At 39.1% G+C, this 15,115-nt stretch overlaps 1 protein-coding gene across 2 annotated transcripts in view; it reads right to left on the bottom strand.

The window, feature by feature from the left end:
• Positions 1 to 15,115, bottom strand: part of CNTNAP4 (contactin associated protein family member 4) — a 269,620-nt gene that overhangs the window by 219,632 nt on the left and 34,873 nt on the right. The gene's annotated exons all lie outside the window — the stretch shown is intronic.

The raw sequence follows: 15,115 nt of genomic DNA, 5'->3' as shown, positions 1-15,115 counted from the left end.
CAGTTTTCGTGATACACAGGTCCTCCTAGTGAAAGCCTCTCTATGATAAACCACTGGCTCCAAGGAGATCTGTCTTCTCACCCAAGGGCAATATAAAAATACTAGGATGCTTTGCGTCCCATGAAAAGAAAAAAGTACTGGGCTAGAGAAATGCGCATTTGTGCACCAAGAAACATGTAGTTTCTAGCAACATCGCTTAGAGTGTCAAAAAACTATTAACAACCCATACATCCAATGACCAAAGAAGAGATCAACTTTAGCACTTATCACAATATGATTATTTACAACAGTACAAATAACCACACCAACACAAAACAAAATGGTTGGCTCCTAACAGCCAAATGTTTGAGAAAAAAATCAAGTTATAATAGAATATATAGTACCCTGATACTTACTGCAGACAACAACCAGAATGCTTTACAGTGCTCCATAAACTACTGGTGTGTGTGTGTGTGTGTGTGTGTGTCTGCACACACAAATGAGTGCATGACATATATGGGGGAGAGAGAATGTGTGGGTGGTTATTTACTCGAACTATAGAGATTTTTAAATCATTATCAGTATGCAGGTGTGTGACGAAAAGGGTGTTTAACTGCAATTCACAATTAATTATGCAGACTCCAATCGATATTTTGGATGTAAAGTGCCTCTCTAGTGCAGTCACTCTAGAGAGCATATATTTATTGTTCATTTGTTTTTGCCAATTATAAATTGAGAATCAATATTCTTCACTTTTAACTTTAAAAGTATGGAATTAAAATAAAAGAAGGAATACTTATTTCCATGTGTGGGGAGAGGGACATAGGAACTGCATGACATTTTATAAAGTTCTAGTTGTTGGCCTTGGGGTTATAAGACATTATTTTTCATGGTCATTTACTATAAATATATACATTACCCTATAACTTACTCTATGTCTATTTTGTAATAAAACATTTTAGTGATTCCTGTACAAAATAAATAACACATATGTAGAAAATACTCCATGCTGAGAACTTATAATAATTCCACACAGAGAAGGTGGAGCAAGACGGCAGCCGAGTAACAGCTTCCTTGCATCTGGGCACCGTGAGTCTGGGGAGATAGGACTCCAGGCATCTCTGGCTGGTGGGATCTGCCTATCATCACCCCTGAGAGGATACAGGGAGTCAGCAAGAGACTTCGGGACCCCAAGAGGAGGACTAAAACAGTGGAAAACCGGCAAGTGGTCGCGAGTGTTCAATCCGTCTAAACCCGCCCGCAACTGTAAGTTCAGTAGCAGAGAGACTGCAAACCAGAAAGGCCTTACCTGTGAACTGTTTTGGTGTCTTTGGACTTGGCACTTAGCTGAACTGCCTTGGGGAGAGCCTGAGCGGGAGTGTGGAGAACTTTGGCCTTTGTCTAGGGTCCCAGTCTGAGCCACTGAGTCAGACGGAGCTAATAGTGTTTGGGTCTGGGTTACAGGCAGCCATTGTGAGCCATCTGCCACGGCAAGCTCCGCCCTCAGGGTCGCAGAGCTGGAATTGGGTGGGAGCTGGTAACCCAGCGACCAAGTAGCCTAAGGGCGGGGTCTGAGCCGCCTTGCAGCCCTAACCCTCGGGGGCAGAGAGAGACCAGTTTTGGCACACAGGGTAAGTGGATAGCCACTTCAGCAGTGATTCCAGCGACAAGCACTTCCCTGGGAAAGCTTCTGCTCAGCCAATGAACAAGTTCAAAGTGCCTTTTAAGTGGGCTGAAGAGACATTTAGGGTGTCTACCTGCTGGGGTTTGAGAAACTAGCAGCCTCCAGTCGTATCAGAGCTGTGATTAACATCTCATACCCCAGAAGACCACGTGTTGCCCAGACAATACTCAATAACATATACATACTGCTTTGTTTTTGGTTGTGTTTTTTTTTGGTTTGGTTGTTTTTTTTGTTTATTTTGATGTTCTTGATTGTTGCTTTGTTTTTTAAGTTCAACCTTTTCCATACAGATCCTTTTTCTTTCTCAATTTTTCTAGTTTAATTATAATTTCCCATTGCTGCCTATTTCAATAATTAGAACTTCATTTTTGTTAGTGTTTCTACCGCTATTATTTGGTTTTTCAATCCAATTCTATCCTGTAAAGTTTTCTGTTTCCTTGTTTTGGTTTGATTTATAGCATTTTTGTCTTTCCTCTCTATTTGGTGGAGGTGGGGTACTGTGTCTGATCAGGTTAGCAAAGAGCTGCTGACCTCAAGGGAACCACCCAACTGGGCACCCCCAGAAGGTGGGTTTTTTTTTTAAGGTTGTATCAAAGTACACTACTGTACACTATATTGCTCTGTCTCCCTCTTTCTGTGCCTCTCTTCTTTTTGTCAATATTCCTTATACCCACCCCCTCTCCTTTCTCTATTTTTCTTTTTTTTTTTCTTATCACTCGGTCCTCCTTTCTTTCATCCCTTCTTTGCTCTTCAACCTTCTCACCCTTCTGGTCCTGTAACCCTTAGTCCACAGGCACGAGAACTTAAAGAGCAAGAGGAAGTGAAAGGAAAATTAGGGCAAGGAAACAGATAAAAGAAATCACTCATGAGGAAGAATCAGCAGAAAACTCCAGGCAACATGAAGAACCAGTCCAGAACAACCCCGCCAAGGGACCATGAGGTAGCTACTGCAAATGATTCCACCTATAAAGAAATGTTAGGAATGACAGAAAGGGAATTTAGAATACACATGAACAAAACAATGAAAGAAATGATGGAAGCATCACAAGAATGGAGAAGCATGAATCCTATGTACTCAATTTTGATATGAGGACAATTAATGACAATTATGGTTATGGGGGGGGAAACAGAAAGAGGGAAGGAGGGAGGTGGGTGGGGCCTTGGTGTGTGTCACACTTTATGGGGGCAAGACATGATTGCAAAAGGGACTTTACCTAACAATTGCAATCAGTGTAAGCTGGCTTATTGTACCTTCAATGAATCCCCAACAATAAAAAAAAAAAGAAATAAAATTTATTTCTTTGTGTTCAAACTTTAAAAAATAAAAAAATAAAAAAATAATAATTCCACACAGAGTAACTAATCTTTACCCCTACCTTGTTGATGTACTAATATTGTTATCTTACGGATGAGGTTGTTGAAGCGCAGACTTTGATTAATTTGGTCATTGTGGTAAAACCATGATATTCGTATCTCAAGAATGGAAGAAAAAGTATCCAATGTACTGAGCCCTACTATAAAACTAATTTATGGATTTCACATGAAAGCTATAACCCAGTTATAACCTAAGTATATGGGGAAGGAGGAGAGGGAGGGGAAGGAGGGGGGCAAAGGGAGAGCGATTGGTTGGATTACACCTGTGGTGCATCTTACAAGGGTATAGGTGAAACTTAGTAAATGTAGAATGTAAATGTCTTAACACAATAACTAAGAAAATGCCAGGAAGGGTATGTTAACCAGTGTGATGAAAATGTGTCAAATGTTCTATAAAAACAGTGCATGGTGCCCCATGATCGCATTAATGTACACAGCTATGATTTAATAAAATAAATAAATAAAAATAAAAAACCATGATATTCACAAAGCAAGTTGGGGTCCAGAGTTCAGAATGTAAGAACACTATGACTATAATTTTTATTTCTGCAGCTTTGGAGTACAGGAATTTTTTAGACATCATAATGGCATAAATAAGCCATCCCTCAAGGAGTTGTGTATTCCAGTTTCAGGTTTGTCTTGCTATTTATTTGACCTTCAATAGCCTTGACACCAGAGGAAAGGGACCACAAACAACAATAATGAGTCTGCAGTAAAGTGGATATTGCCCAAGAAAAAGACAGTTTCTTAATTTGCAAAGTTAAGGACCAGATTCCAGCTCAGACGTTCTCAACCAGACGTAATTTTGTGCATATATACACACACACACATACACATACAGATGGAAACATTAGCTGTATCTGAAGACATTTCAGTCACTACAACTGGGAAGGAGTTACTTCTGGATCTAGTGGGTTAAGTCCAAAGATGATATTAAACATTTAATAATGCACAGGGTAGCCCTTCATGACCAAAATGATCTGGTCTCAAATTTCAATAGCTCCAAGATTCAGAAACACTATTCTGGCCTCAACCCAGCAAACTAGTCTCCTGAAGTAATCTCTCAAGCTAGAACCTTCCAGATTCCTCCTACAAATCAATGATTATTAGCTCTTGCTCATAGTTAATTTTCAGATGCAAATACAGATAAACATGTAGTCACTTAAGGTGCTTTGCAAATCTGAAATAACATTTCAGCTCAAAACATAATTGTATTTTTTAATTAAATTCTATGTTAAATTGTCGGTTTTTTCTGGTCTCTTCCCCACTGGACCACAGGTAACATTCTGGTTAAAGGGGCACAGAACAAATAACACGAAAACTCTATTCATGAAATTTAATAATACAATCACCAAACATTTTATAGAAGCTTGTACAATTAAAGATGATAGGAAGGCATATTGGGTTAATTATTGTTCCCTTTTTTTTAGAGAAGAAATGAACATCACTCCCATTACTCTCTGCTTATCCAAAATTATATTACATTTTATTTGACTTTTTCAGTCATACTATAATTTAGACATTAACCTTGACACCTTGACAGCAGTTGGAAATAGTAAACTATAGATTAGTCTTTTTTTGGTTAAAAATTTCCTATACACTGATTACCTCTAAAGAGGTTTAATTAATTCTGTTAGAATATCTGTAATCAGAAAATAAAATGGTTCGGTCACTTTCATACACATACACACATACACAAATGTATACCTTTTGAATCAAAATCTCAGAAAAGTCACCATTTACTCTTCATATGAGAGAAAAATTTACCATTGTCATTAAGAAGACAATGACAAATTAGTTCTCTGGCAAATTGTACACATAAAATGACTCAATAGCCTCTTACAAATAAAGATGCAAGCTATTTTAATAGATTGATAGAAAGTAATTTAATTTTAAAAGGCCTTAATACATAATTCTCATAAGCAAGTAAAAGCTGCTCAGTTTTTTAATAAAAGTAATTCACTTCTGTTAAACTGTGTGCAACACCACTTGTACTAAGATAACAGATGTACGTTATTGGGTGCTTATGTTCTCAGTGCTTTACACGTATTAATTCATTTGATCCTGAAAAATATTCTGTACTTTCTTTTCTTTGAAACATGGTCTCACTCTGTTACCCAGAGCTTGAGTGCAACAATGTGATCATAGTTCAGAGCAACCTCCAACTCCTGGGCTCAAGCCATCCTGCCTCCTGAGTAGCTAGGACTGCAGGCGTGCACCAGCACATTTAACCAATTTTTCCTTTTTTTTTTTTAATATTTTTTTGAGAGATAGGATTTCACTCTTAATCAGGTTGATCTTGAATTCCAGCCTCAAGCAATCCTCAGCTTCAGCCTCTCAAAGTGCTAAGATTACGGACATGAGTCATCACTCCCAGTTTCCTATACTATTTGATACTATTAACTCTGGGATCAATTGAGGAAAAAGGAGCACAATAATTAAATAATTTACCCAATGAAACATGGCTAATAGGTGGTAGAAACAGCGTTTAAACTCAGGCCTTATGGTGCCAGATTGCCTATTTTGAGCTAGTACATTGTTGAAACAAGTATTGGTGACCTAAAATATACTTAGAAAAAAATAGGGCTGATTTTTTAGCAGCATTCAGTTTAGTTGCCACTGAATAAACATTTTATCTATTATTTGGAAGACTTGCCAAAAATCATTTGCATGCCTGTTAATAAATCAAATTCCCCACAAGAATATGCATTGGAGAATGGAATGGGATGGATGGAATGGATGGGATATAATGGATGGGATGGAATGGAATGGAATGCAAATATGCTGAAAATATTCAAAAATTCCCATTCACTACTAGAGGCAGGATTGGGATCATTTAGAGGGAGCTTTTAGAAACATCGGAATCTTATTCCTGTCAGAAAGAGTTTACTGAAGAGGGGAGGGGCAAGATGGCTGACTGGAGCCAGCCTCCAACAGAAGCTCCCATCCAGAAGGAAGGATAATGTCCAGAAAGTACCCAACTAAGCTGAAGACTGGGAGCCGAGCCGAGAGAGAAGAGTGATAACTGCAGGTCACCTCAGCTGAAGTAAGCTGCGACTCCAAGTAAGCAAACTTCAGGTACAAAATTCATCCCAAAGGAAAAGTGTCCATCCCCTCCCCAAGAAAGTTGTGTGTGTGTGTTTCTTTTATTTCCTTTTTCTCTTCGTTTGCTCCTGCAGGTTTTCAACAGGCGAGCAGTGAACTGAGGACCTTTGTCTCACCCCATGGGTGAGAGCTGTAGGAAGTGGGGCCTACTTCCCCAGAGCGACCCTGTTGTAACCCTGTTCACTCTCTTGCCAGGCAGAAAAATTGAACTGTTTGCCCTGCCATTCTGAACTTATAGTCCACCTTTCCCAACTTGCCTGACAAACCAGAAGCCTAACCCCTGCAGAGACTGTGGGAGGAGGCTCATGAGCAGTGCCTCCTGCTCTGCCCAACCAAGCACATTGAGCTCTGCCCAGCCAGAGCCTAGGGTCCCACGCTGCTAAAGCCGAGAGTCCCCTGCCCCGCCCCACTCCACCCTGAGGGAGCCTCCACGCGGTGTCCCACCCGGCCAGAGTCTTGAGCCCAGATCTCTCCTTGCCAAAGTCATCAGGGTCCAGGCACTGACAGAACCGTGTGCAGCATCCCCCACCTTGCTGCTGGATCCGTGTGCCCTATGCTCCCAGAGCTGCTCCTACAGCCAGAACTCCCTGGATGTGGCAATCACCTTGTAGCTGTGCAGGGTCACTTCCCATGAAGATTCAGCAACAACAGAGCAATTCCACTGGGGTCTAATCTTGGAGAGACACCTCCCCAACTCTGAGGACTGACAGAAGAAACCAGAAATCACTCTATAGGGATACAGGAGCTGCAGAGCAGCAGGGGAAAAGGTGTGGGTGCTGAGGGAGAAAAGCATTTGCTGACTTGTTACCCTCATGATTAGACTGAGTCCACATGGAACACTTGCCAGTGGCTACTGAGTACCCGAGGCAGGCAGGCCTCAGCTCCATCAGCCAGCTTGTGGCAGATGGTAGTGGCCGGGCTCAGGGGCATTGACCTTCCTTTGACTCTGACAGGTGCAAAGCCCCAGCATATCTGCTTATTGGAGGGAGCAGGACCTCAGTCCTGTGGGGTCACCACTGACTGGGCATGAAAGGGGAGCAAAGTGGAGAAAGAGACACAGCCCCCTAGTCCAACTCTGTTATCAGGCAGGCCTTTCTGACTCCACAGAGCACTGAGCGAGCGAAATTTGAACAGCCACTAGGCCTCAGCCATCTAGTTGCTGGAGACCTTTCAAACTCTCCCACTTGAGAGTTCATACTGATTGGGTCAATTGGTTTGGGTGGCACCCCAGTTGTGTGGTAACAGGAAGGATTGATTTTCCTCTTCCAGATTTTGTCTGTGGGGGATGGGATATCTTAGTTGCTTATATTTATCCACAGCTAAGACTTCACCCGAGTCACTGATCCACTAGGATCAGACAAGAACCAGCTAAATACAAGACAGAGCCACCTCACCCCACCACACCAAGCAGGTTTCCTAAGCCTCAGACTATAATACTGTACGGGTCCTTTGCAAAGCTATAGGGGAAAAAGCTGCAGTCACCAGTCCCAGATCCTTGACAAAGGGCTGGTTAACAACAGCTCCAGGAACTCCCACTCCAATTTCACCTTACCTGCCCATCTAGCCAACGGTGAAAAACAATCATGAGGCAGAATCAGCGGGAAAACTCTGGCAACATGCATAATCAGAGTAGATCAACTCCCCCAAGGAACGATATGGCAGACACAGAACAAGATCCCATTCATAAACAAATGGCTGAGATGTCAGAAATTGAGTTCAGAATTTGGATAGCAAATAAGATCAACAGAATGGAGGTAAAGATGGAATTAGAATTTCAAGGAGTAATTCTAAAGATATCTCAAGAATTCAATGAATTCAAAGACAAAATGACCAAAGATTTTGATATATTGAGGCAAGAACGTGGAGCCCTCAAAGATCTGAGAAATAAAACCCGTCAGTAACAGAATGGAACAGGCAGAAGAAACAATCTCTGCCATTGAAGACAAAGCTTTTGAAAGCTCCCAAACACTCAAAAAGGAAAAAAAGTGGAGAACAAAAATGCATCATTCTCTCAGAGACCTCTGGGATAATTCGAAGAGCTCTAATATTCGCCTTATAGGAATTCCTGAAGGTGATGAGGTTGCTGCAAAGGATACAGATACTTTACTTCATGAGATAATCAAAGAGAATTTTCCAGACATGCCAAGAGATTCTGAAATTCAGATAGCAGACAGTTTCAGAACACCGGCATGACTCAACCCAAATAAAAATTCTCATAGACACTTTATAATTAGCTTCGCCAAAGTTATGAAGGAGACAATTCTGCAAGCAGCCAGACATAAGAAAACCATAACCTACAAGGGAAGAACATCAGAACAACTACAGATCTCTCTGCTGAAACCTTTCAAGCTAGAAGAGAGTGGTCATCGACCTTTAATCTCCTTAAACAAAATAACTTTCAACCCAGGATCCTGTATCCAGCTAAACTGAGTTTCATCTATGATGAAGACATTCAATACTTTAATGACATGCAAATGTTGAAGAAATGTGCCATAACTAAACCAGCTCTCCAGGATATTCTCAGACCTATCCTCCACAATGAACAGCATAATCCTCCACCACCAAACTTAACTCACTCGGAAACATTTGATCAAATTCCAACTTCAACAGTGGCAAAAAGATTAAAAATGTCCACTGGACTTTCAAAAAACTCAATACCCAAAATACTATCTGGCTTATCAATACTCTCAATTAACGTGAATGGCTTAAATTATCCTCTAAAGAGACACAGGTTGGCTGACTGGATATAAAAACTCAGGCCAGACATCTGCTGTATTCAAGAATCTCATCTTACCTTACAAGATAAACATAGACTCAGGGTGACGGATGGTCATCTATAATTCAGGCAAATGGAAAGCAGAAAAAAGCAGGTGTTGCAATTTTATTCACAGATACAAGAGGCTTTAAACCAGCAAAAGTAGGAAAGATAAGGATCATTGGTCACTTCATATTTGTTAAGGGCAACACTCAACATGATGAGATTTCAATTATCAACATTTATGCACCCAACCAGACAAGCCTCAGTTTATAAGAGAGTCTCTAACATACAATGTGATTTAGCAATGTGATTTCCTCCAGCACCATAATACTCAGAGATTTTGACACCCCTTTGGCAGTGTTGGATAGATCTTCCAATAAGAAGCTAAGCAAAGAAATTTTAGACTTAAATTTAACCATTCAACATTTGCATTTAGCAGACATCTACAGAACATTCCATCCTAACAAAACTGAATATATATTCTTCCCATCAGCCCATGGATCATCCTCCAAAACTGATCACATCTTAGGTCACAAGACTAACCTCAGCAAATTTAAAAGAATAGAAATCATTCCTTGTATTTTCTCTGATCATCATGAAATAAAAGTTGAACTCAGTAACAACAGGAATCTGCATACTCATACAAAAACATGGAAACTAGAAACAGTTTACTGAGAGACCTAGTCCAAATATTCCATTGACTGACTGAGGATTAAGGAATGGCATTCCTTCAAGAAATCTATTTCCTTGAACAAAATGTTTTATTAAAATCTGTATTGTTAAAATTGCCATCCAGTGAAAATTGGAAATCATCAACAAATCTAGATATGGAATTGTTCACATACATCAAAAAATATTGTGTAGAAGGCAAGTTTTCACCCAGAAAGTTCAGTTTGTCTCCTCTGTGGAGGATGCACCTGTAGTGACTCACCCCAGCTTTACAGTAGAAGCACACCTGGGGAGATGCAAAACGTCCCAGGACTATGCCTCACAGCCAGAACCTTCCTAGTTTGGAAGCCACTATTAAAGAGCTGAAAATTAATTCCTATCCCATGGAGAGTTTTGTTACTTTCATAATGTCTTTATGTTCTTCATACTGTTTAATAGGGGCTGTTTAAAGACTGAAGAAATGCTTATGGTATCTAATCCTACCCCTCTCTCCCTATGTAGCTGTCTCAACTGACAGTGTGTGAAGGCAGCTGCAATACACTCATATTCTGGTGAGAAAAAAAAAAAAAGTAAGTAAGTAAGTTTTAGAGAATGTGACAATATACCTTGAATAAAATGTAATTTTCATAAGAGCAGGTGACAAAATGCGGGCCTACCCTGGTTTCATCTCTCATTCTCTCATCATTACTAAAAGTAACATTTCAACTCAATTAAATACCACTGAGTGTAGCCTACTCCTAAATTCTTTGGTTCTTTAAGTATCAATTTGACTTTAACATGAAAATTAACATTTACTTCCAGATACTAGTTTTAGATATATTAAATAAGACAAACATGAGATCCTAAGTCTGTCATTCAGTGACTTCAATCTAAAAAAGAACACACTGCTGCAATTTAAAATAAGCAAATCCCTATCAGTATGTCCCCTGGAGCTCACCTAAAGACAGGGATGATTTCCAGTTGTCATGTAATTCATTTAGGCAGCAACTGCTATGTTTCTATGCATTTTCTCCTATGTAAGCCATGGGTGAACACATTATAAATATAACTGTTAATGCTCTGTGATGTTAATAAGATCTTAACATCTTTTCTTAAAGTAAAAGAAATTACTTTCTTTTTTCGTTTTTTCTTTTTCTTCCTTCCTTTCTTTTTTTACTTTTTTTTTTTTTTTTTTGGAGACAGATGTCCTCCTGGGTAGAGTGTCATGGCATTATCAGAACTCACAGCAACCTCAAATCTTGTGCTCAAGCGATCATCCTGCCTCAGCCTCACAAGTAACTGAGACTACAGGCATGCACCACCAAACCTGGGTGATTTTTCTATTTTTAGTAGAGATGGAGTCTCACTCTTACTCAAGCTGGCCTCAGCTCGTCTCAAGCTCACTCCTGTGCTCAAGCAATCCACCACCTGGCCTCCCACAACGCTAGGACTACAGGTGTGCATCAGGCCTACGGAGGTAAACTTTCATTTGGGGCCAAACAGTGGCTTATGTGTTCCAAGTTATAGCCTTAATTTGAATATTTTCCCAATTAATCTTCACAATTAACGGATTAATGGGAAGGCAGTTAACTTTTAATGACAGAACCGCCAGAGGCTGACTGATTTTAGAGGTTTAATAACAACTATTTAAAGTCCAGATATTAACACCTGAAAATCCACCAAAGCCAATCAAAGATGAAGGGGTAAAAGAAATAATTTTTTTAAATGTAAAGGGAGCATCAGAGCTCTAGAAACCTACGCATGTTGCGGACTTTTATTGACAGATAATGTGGCCACATGTTACACCACGTCTCTAATCTGATATCAGGCATAACAAAAGAATATCTTACAGATATTCAAGAGAATTAGTGATCAAAATTACCTCATCAAAAGGTAATTTTTAAACTATATCTGAGGATGCCAAAATATACAGGCATTATTTCCTAGAATGATAGTATCAATTTATTCTCCACTCATTTCATCACACACCTCAGCTAGATTTTCCCATTTGACAAGTGAACAAAACTGTAACTGCTTTGTGTTCACATCATCACTTTGACTAACACAGTCAATGTTTTCCATATGTTGTTATCCATTCTCAGTTTCTGCAAACTGTCTGTAATTACCCTCCATTTTTCCTTAGAAACATAATATAAATCAATTATAATATTGTATATATTGTCGGCCAAACATTTCTTTTTAATTCTTTTCCTCTGATGTCCATCTTTAATTTTGTTCACATTGTTTTTATTATTCAGTGAAGTATTTTTGTTGTTCTTAGGCTCTGGGTGTGTACATAATTTATTATAATGAAACATTCACCTCTTTTTTAATGATCTATTTAAGAAATGATAAAGTATTATGAAACAGTATTATAAAAACAAAGTCTTTGGGTCCAGACAGGCCTGTCCTCAAATTCTTGCTCTGATAGCTCCCGGGTCTGAAAATGGTGCTTCAACACAAAGCACCACTGCATGCTATAGCAACATATATACAATATTTAAACATTAAAGAATAGGCATGCTAAATAATTCATCCCTTTTTATATTCTACTTCCCAACAGTACTGAGCACAGAAAAATGTGTTCTTATAACGCATTAATCATATACCTGTCTTTAATACGCCACCTTGAAAAATAAGTTATTGTGACAAATTAATTTGGAATACTTGTGCAAAAAAAATATTCCTATCACAAGCCATATCAGAGTAGTCACCAGACTGCTGTGATCCAGTTGCCAGAGACCTTTTAAACTCTCGCACCTGAGACAGGTGCTGACTAAAACAATTAATTTAGACCTTTTCAACTGAGTCAATCGCCCGAGGACTATTCATGTGATGCCCTAGGTGTGTGGTTGTAGGAAGGTTTGATTTTCCTTTTCGAATTGTTGCCTGTCGGGACGGGGTGACATAATTTCTGGTATTTCTCCACAGCTGAGACTTCAACCAGAGTAACTGTCTCACTAGGGTCGAACAGAGACCAGCTGAAAACAAGATAGAACCACTTAGCCCCACCACACCAAACGGGTACCCAGTTTCTCAGGACATTGCACTGTATGGGTACTCAACAAAGCTCCAGGGGAAAAATCAAACAGAGTAAAACAATCATGGGGCAGAATCCGCGGAAAAACTCTGGTAAACATGAATAACAAGAATAGATCAACCCCACCAAAGGAAAAGATATGGCAGATGTAACTGAAGATCCCATTCATAAACAGCTGGCCAAGATGTCAGAAATAATAAAGACTGTGGATTGCAAACAAGATTAATAAAATGGAAGAAAATTTGGAATTAGAAATTCGAGCAGCAATTCAAAAGTCGGAATTAGAAATTTGAGGAGAAATTCAAAAGTTGTTTCAAGAATTTAACTAATTTAAAGACAAAACCACCAAAGATTTTGATGCAATGAAGCAATAATTTGCAGCCCTCTAAGATTTGAAAAATACAGTCGAATCCCTCAGTAACATAGTGGAGCAAGCAAAAGAAAGGATATCTGACATTGAAGATGAAGCCTTTGAACGCTCCAAAACTCTCAAAGAGGAAGAGAAATGGAGAGCAAAAATGGATCATTCTCTCAGAGAGCTTTGGGATAACTCGAAGAAGGCTAATATCCACCTCACTGGAATCCCTGAAAGTGATGAAGTGGCCTCGCTAGGCACAGAGGACCTTCTCCATGAAATTATGAAAGAGAATTTTCCAGACATGCCAAGAGATTCTGAAATTCAGATAGCAGACAGTTTCAGAAACCCAGCACGACTCAATCAGAATAAGACATCCCCCAGGCATATCACAATTAACTTCACTAAAGTTAATATGAAGGAGAAAATTCTGAAAGCAGCCAGACATAAGAAAGCCATTACCTACAAAGGGAAGAATATTAGAATGACTGCTGATCTCTCTGCTGAAACTTTTGAAGCCAGAAGAGGGTGGACATTGACTTTTAATCTCCTAAAGCAAAATAACATTCAACCCCGGATCCTGTATCCAGCTAAACTGACTTTCATTTATGATGGAGAAATTAAATACTTTAATGACATTCATATGTTGAAGAAATTTGCCATAACCAAACCAGCTCTTCAGGATATTCTCAGACCTATCCTCCATAATGACCAGCCCAATCTTCTACCACAAAAGTAAACTCACTCAGAAACTTTTGAGCAAACTCCAACTTCCACAGTGGTGAAAGGATTAAAAATATTTGTCCACTGGACTTTTGAAAAACTCAATACCCAAAATTTTATCAGACTTACCAATATTCTCCATTAATGTGAACGGCTTAAACTGTCCTGTGAAGAGGCACAGGTTAGCTGACTGGATACAAAAACTCAGGCCAAATATTTGCTGCATAAAAGAGTCACATCTTACCTTAAAAGACAAATATAGACTCAGGGTGAAAGGATGGTCATCCATATTTCAGGCAAATGGTAACCAGAAAAAAGCAGGTGTGGCAATTTTATTTGCACATACAATAGGCTTTAAACCAACAAAAGTAAGGAAGGATAAGAATGGTCACTTCATATTTGTTAAAGGTGATAATCAATATGATGAGATTTTCATTATTAATATCTATGCACCCAACCAATGCAACTCAATTTATAAGAGAAACTCTAACAGACATGAGCAACCTGATTTCCTCCAGCTCCATAATAGTCAGGGATTTCAACACTCCTTTGGCAGTGTTGGATTGATCCTCCAATAAGAAGCTGAGGAAAGAAATTTTAGATTTAAACCTAACCATCCAACATTTGGATTTAGCAGATATCTACAGAACATTTCGTCCCCAAAAAACTGAATACACATACTTCTCATCAGCCCACAGAACATACTCCAAAATTGATCACATCTTAGGTCACAAGTCTAACCTCAGTAAATTTAAAGGATAGAAATTATTCCTTGCATCTTCTCGGACCACCATGGAATAAAAGTTGAGCTCAGTAACAACAGGAACCTGCAGACTCATACAAAAACGTGAAAGTTAAATGACCTTATGCTTAATGATAACTGGGTCAGGGATGAGATTAAGAGGAACTTGCCAAATTTTTGGAACAAAATCACAATGAAGACACGAATTATCAGAACCTCTGGGATACCGCAAAGGCAGTCCTAAGAGGGAAATTTATAGTACTGCAAGCCTTCCTCAGGAGAACAGAAAGAGAGGAAGTTAATAACTTAATGGGACATCTCAAGCAACTGGAAAAGGAAGAACGTTCCAACCCCAAACCCAGTAGAAGGAAAGAAATAACTAAAATTAGAGCAGAATTAAATGAAATGGAAAACAAAAGAATTACACAACAGATCAATAAATCAAAAAGTTGGTTTTTAGAAAAGGTCAATAAAATACATAAACCTTTGGGTAACCTAACCAGGAAAAAAAGAGTAAAATCTCTAATCTCATCAATCATAAAGACAAAGACAAAATAACAGACTCCACAGAAATACAAAAAATCCTTAATGAATATTATAAGAAACTTTATTCTCAGAAATACGAAAATCTGAAAGAAAGTGACTAATACTTGAAAGCACACCACCTTCCAAGACTTAGCCAGAATCAAGTGGAAATGTTGAACAGG

This window comes from Nycticebus coucang, chromosome 2, assembly GCF_027406575.1.
Source record: "Nycticebus coucang isolate mNycCou1 chromosome 2, mNycCou1.pri, whole genome shotgun sequence".
NCBI lineage: Eukaryota > Metazoa > Chordata > Mammalia > Primates > Lorisidae > Nycticebus > Nycticebus coucang.
This window is presented reverse-complemented; position numbering and strand designations above follow the sequence as displayed.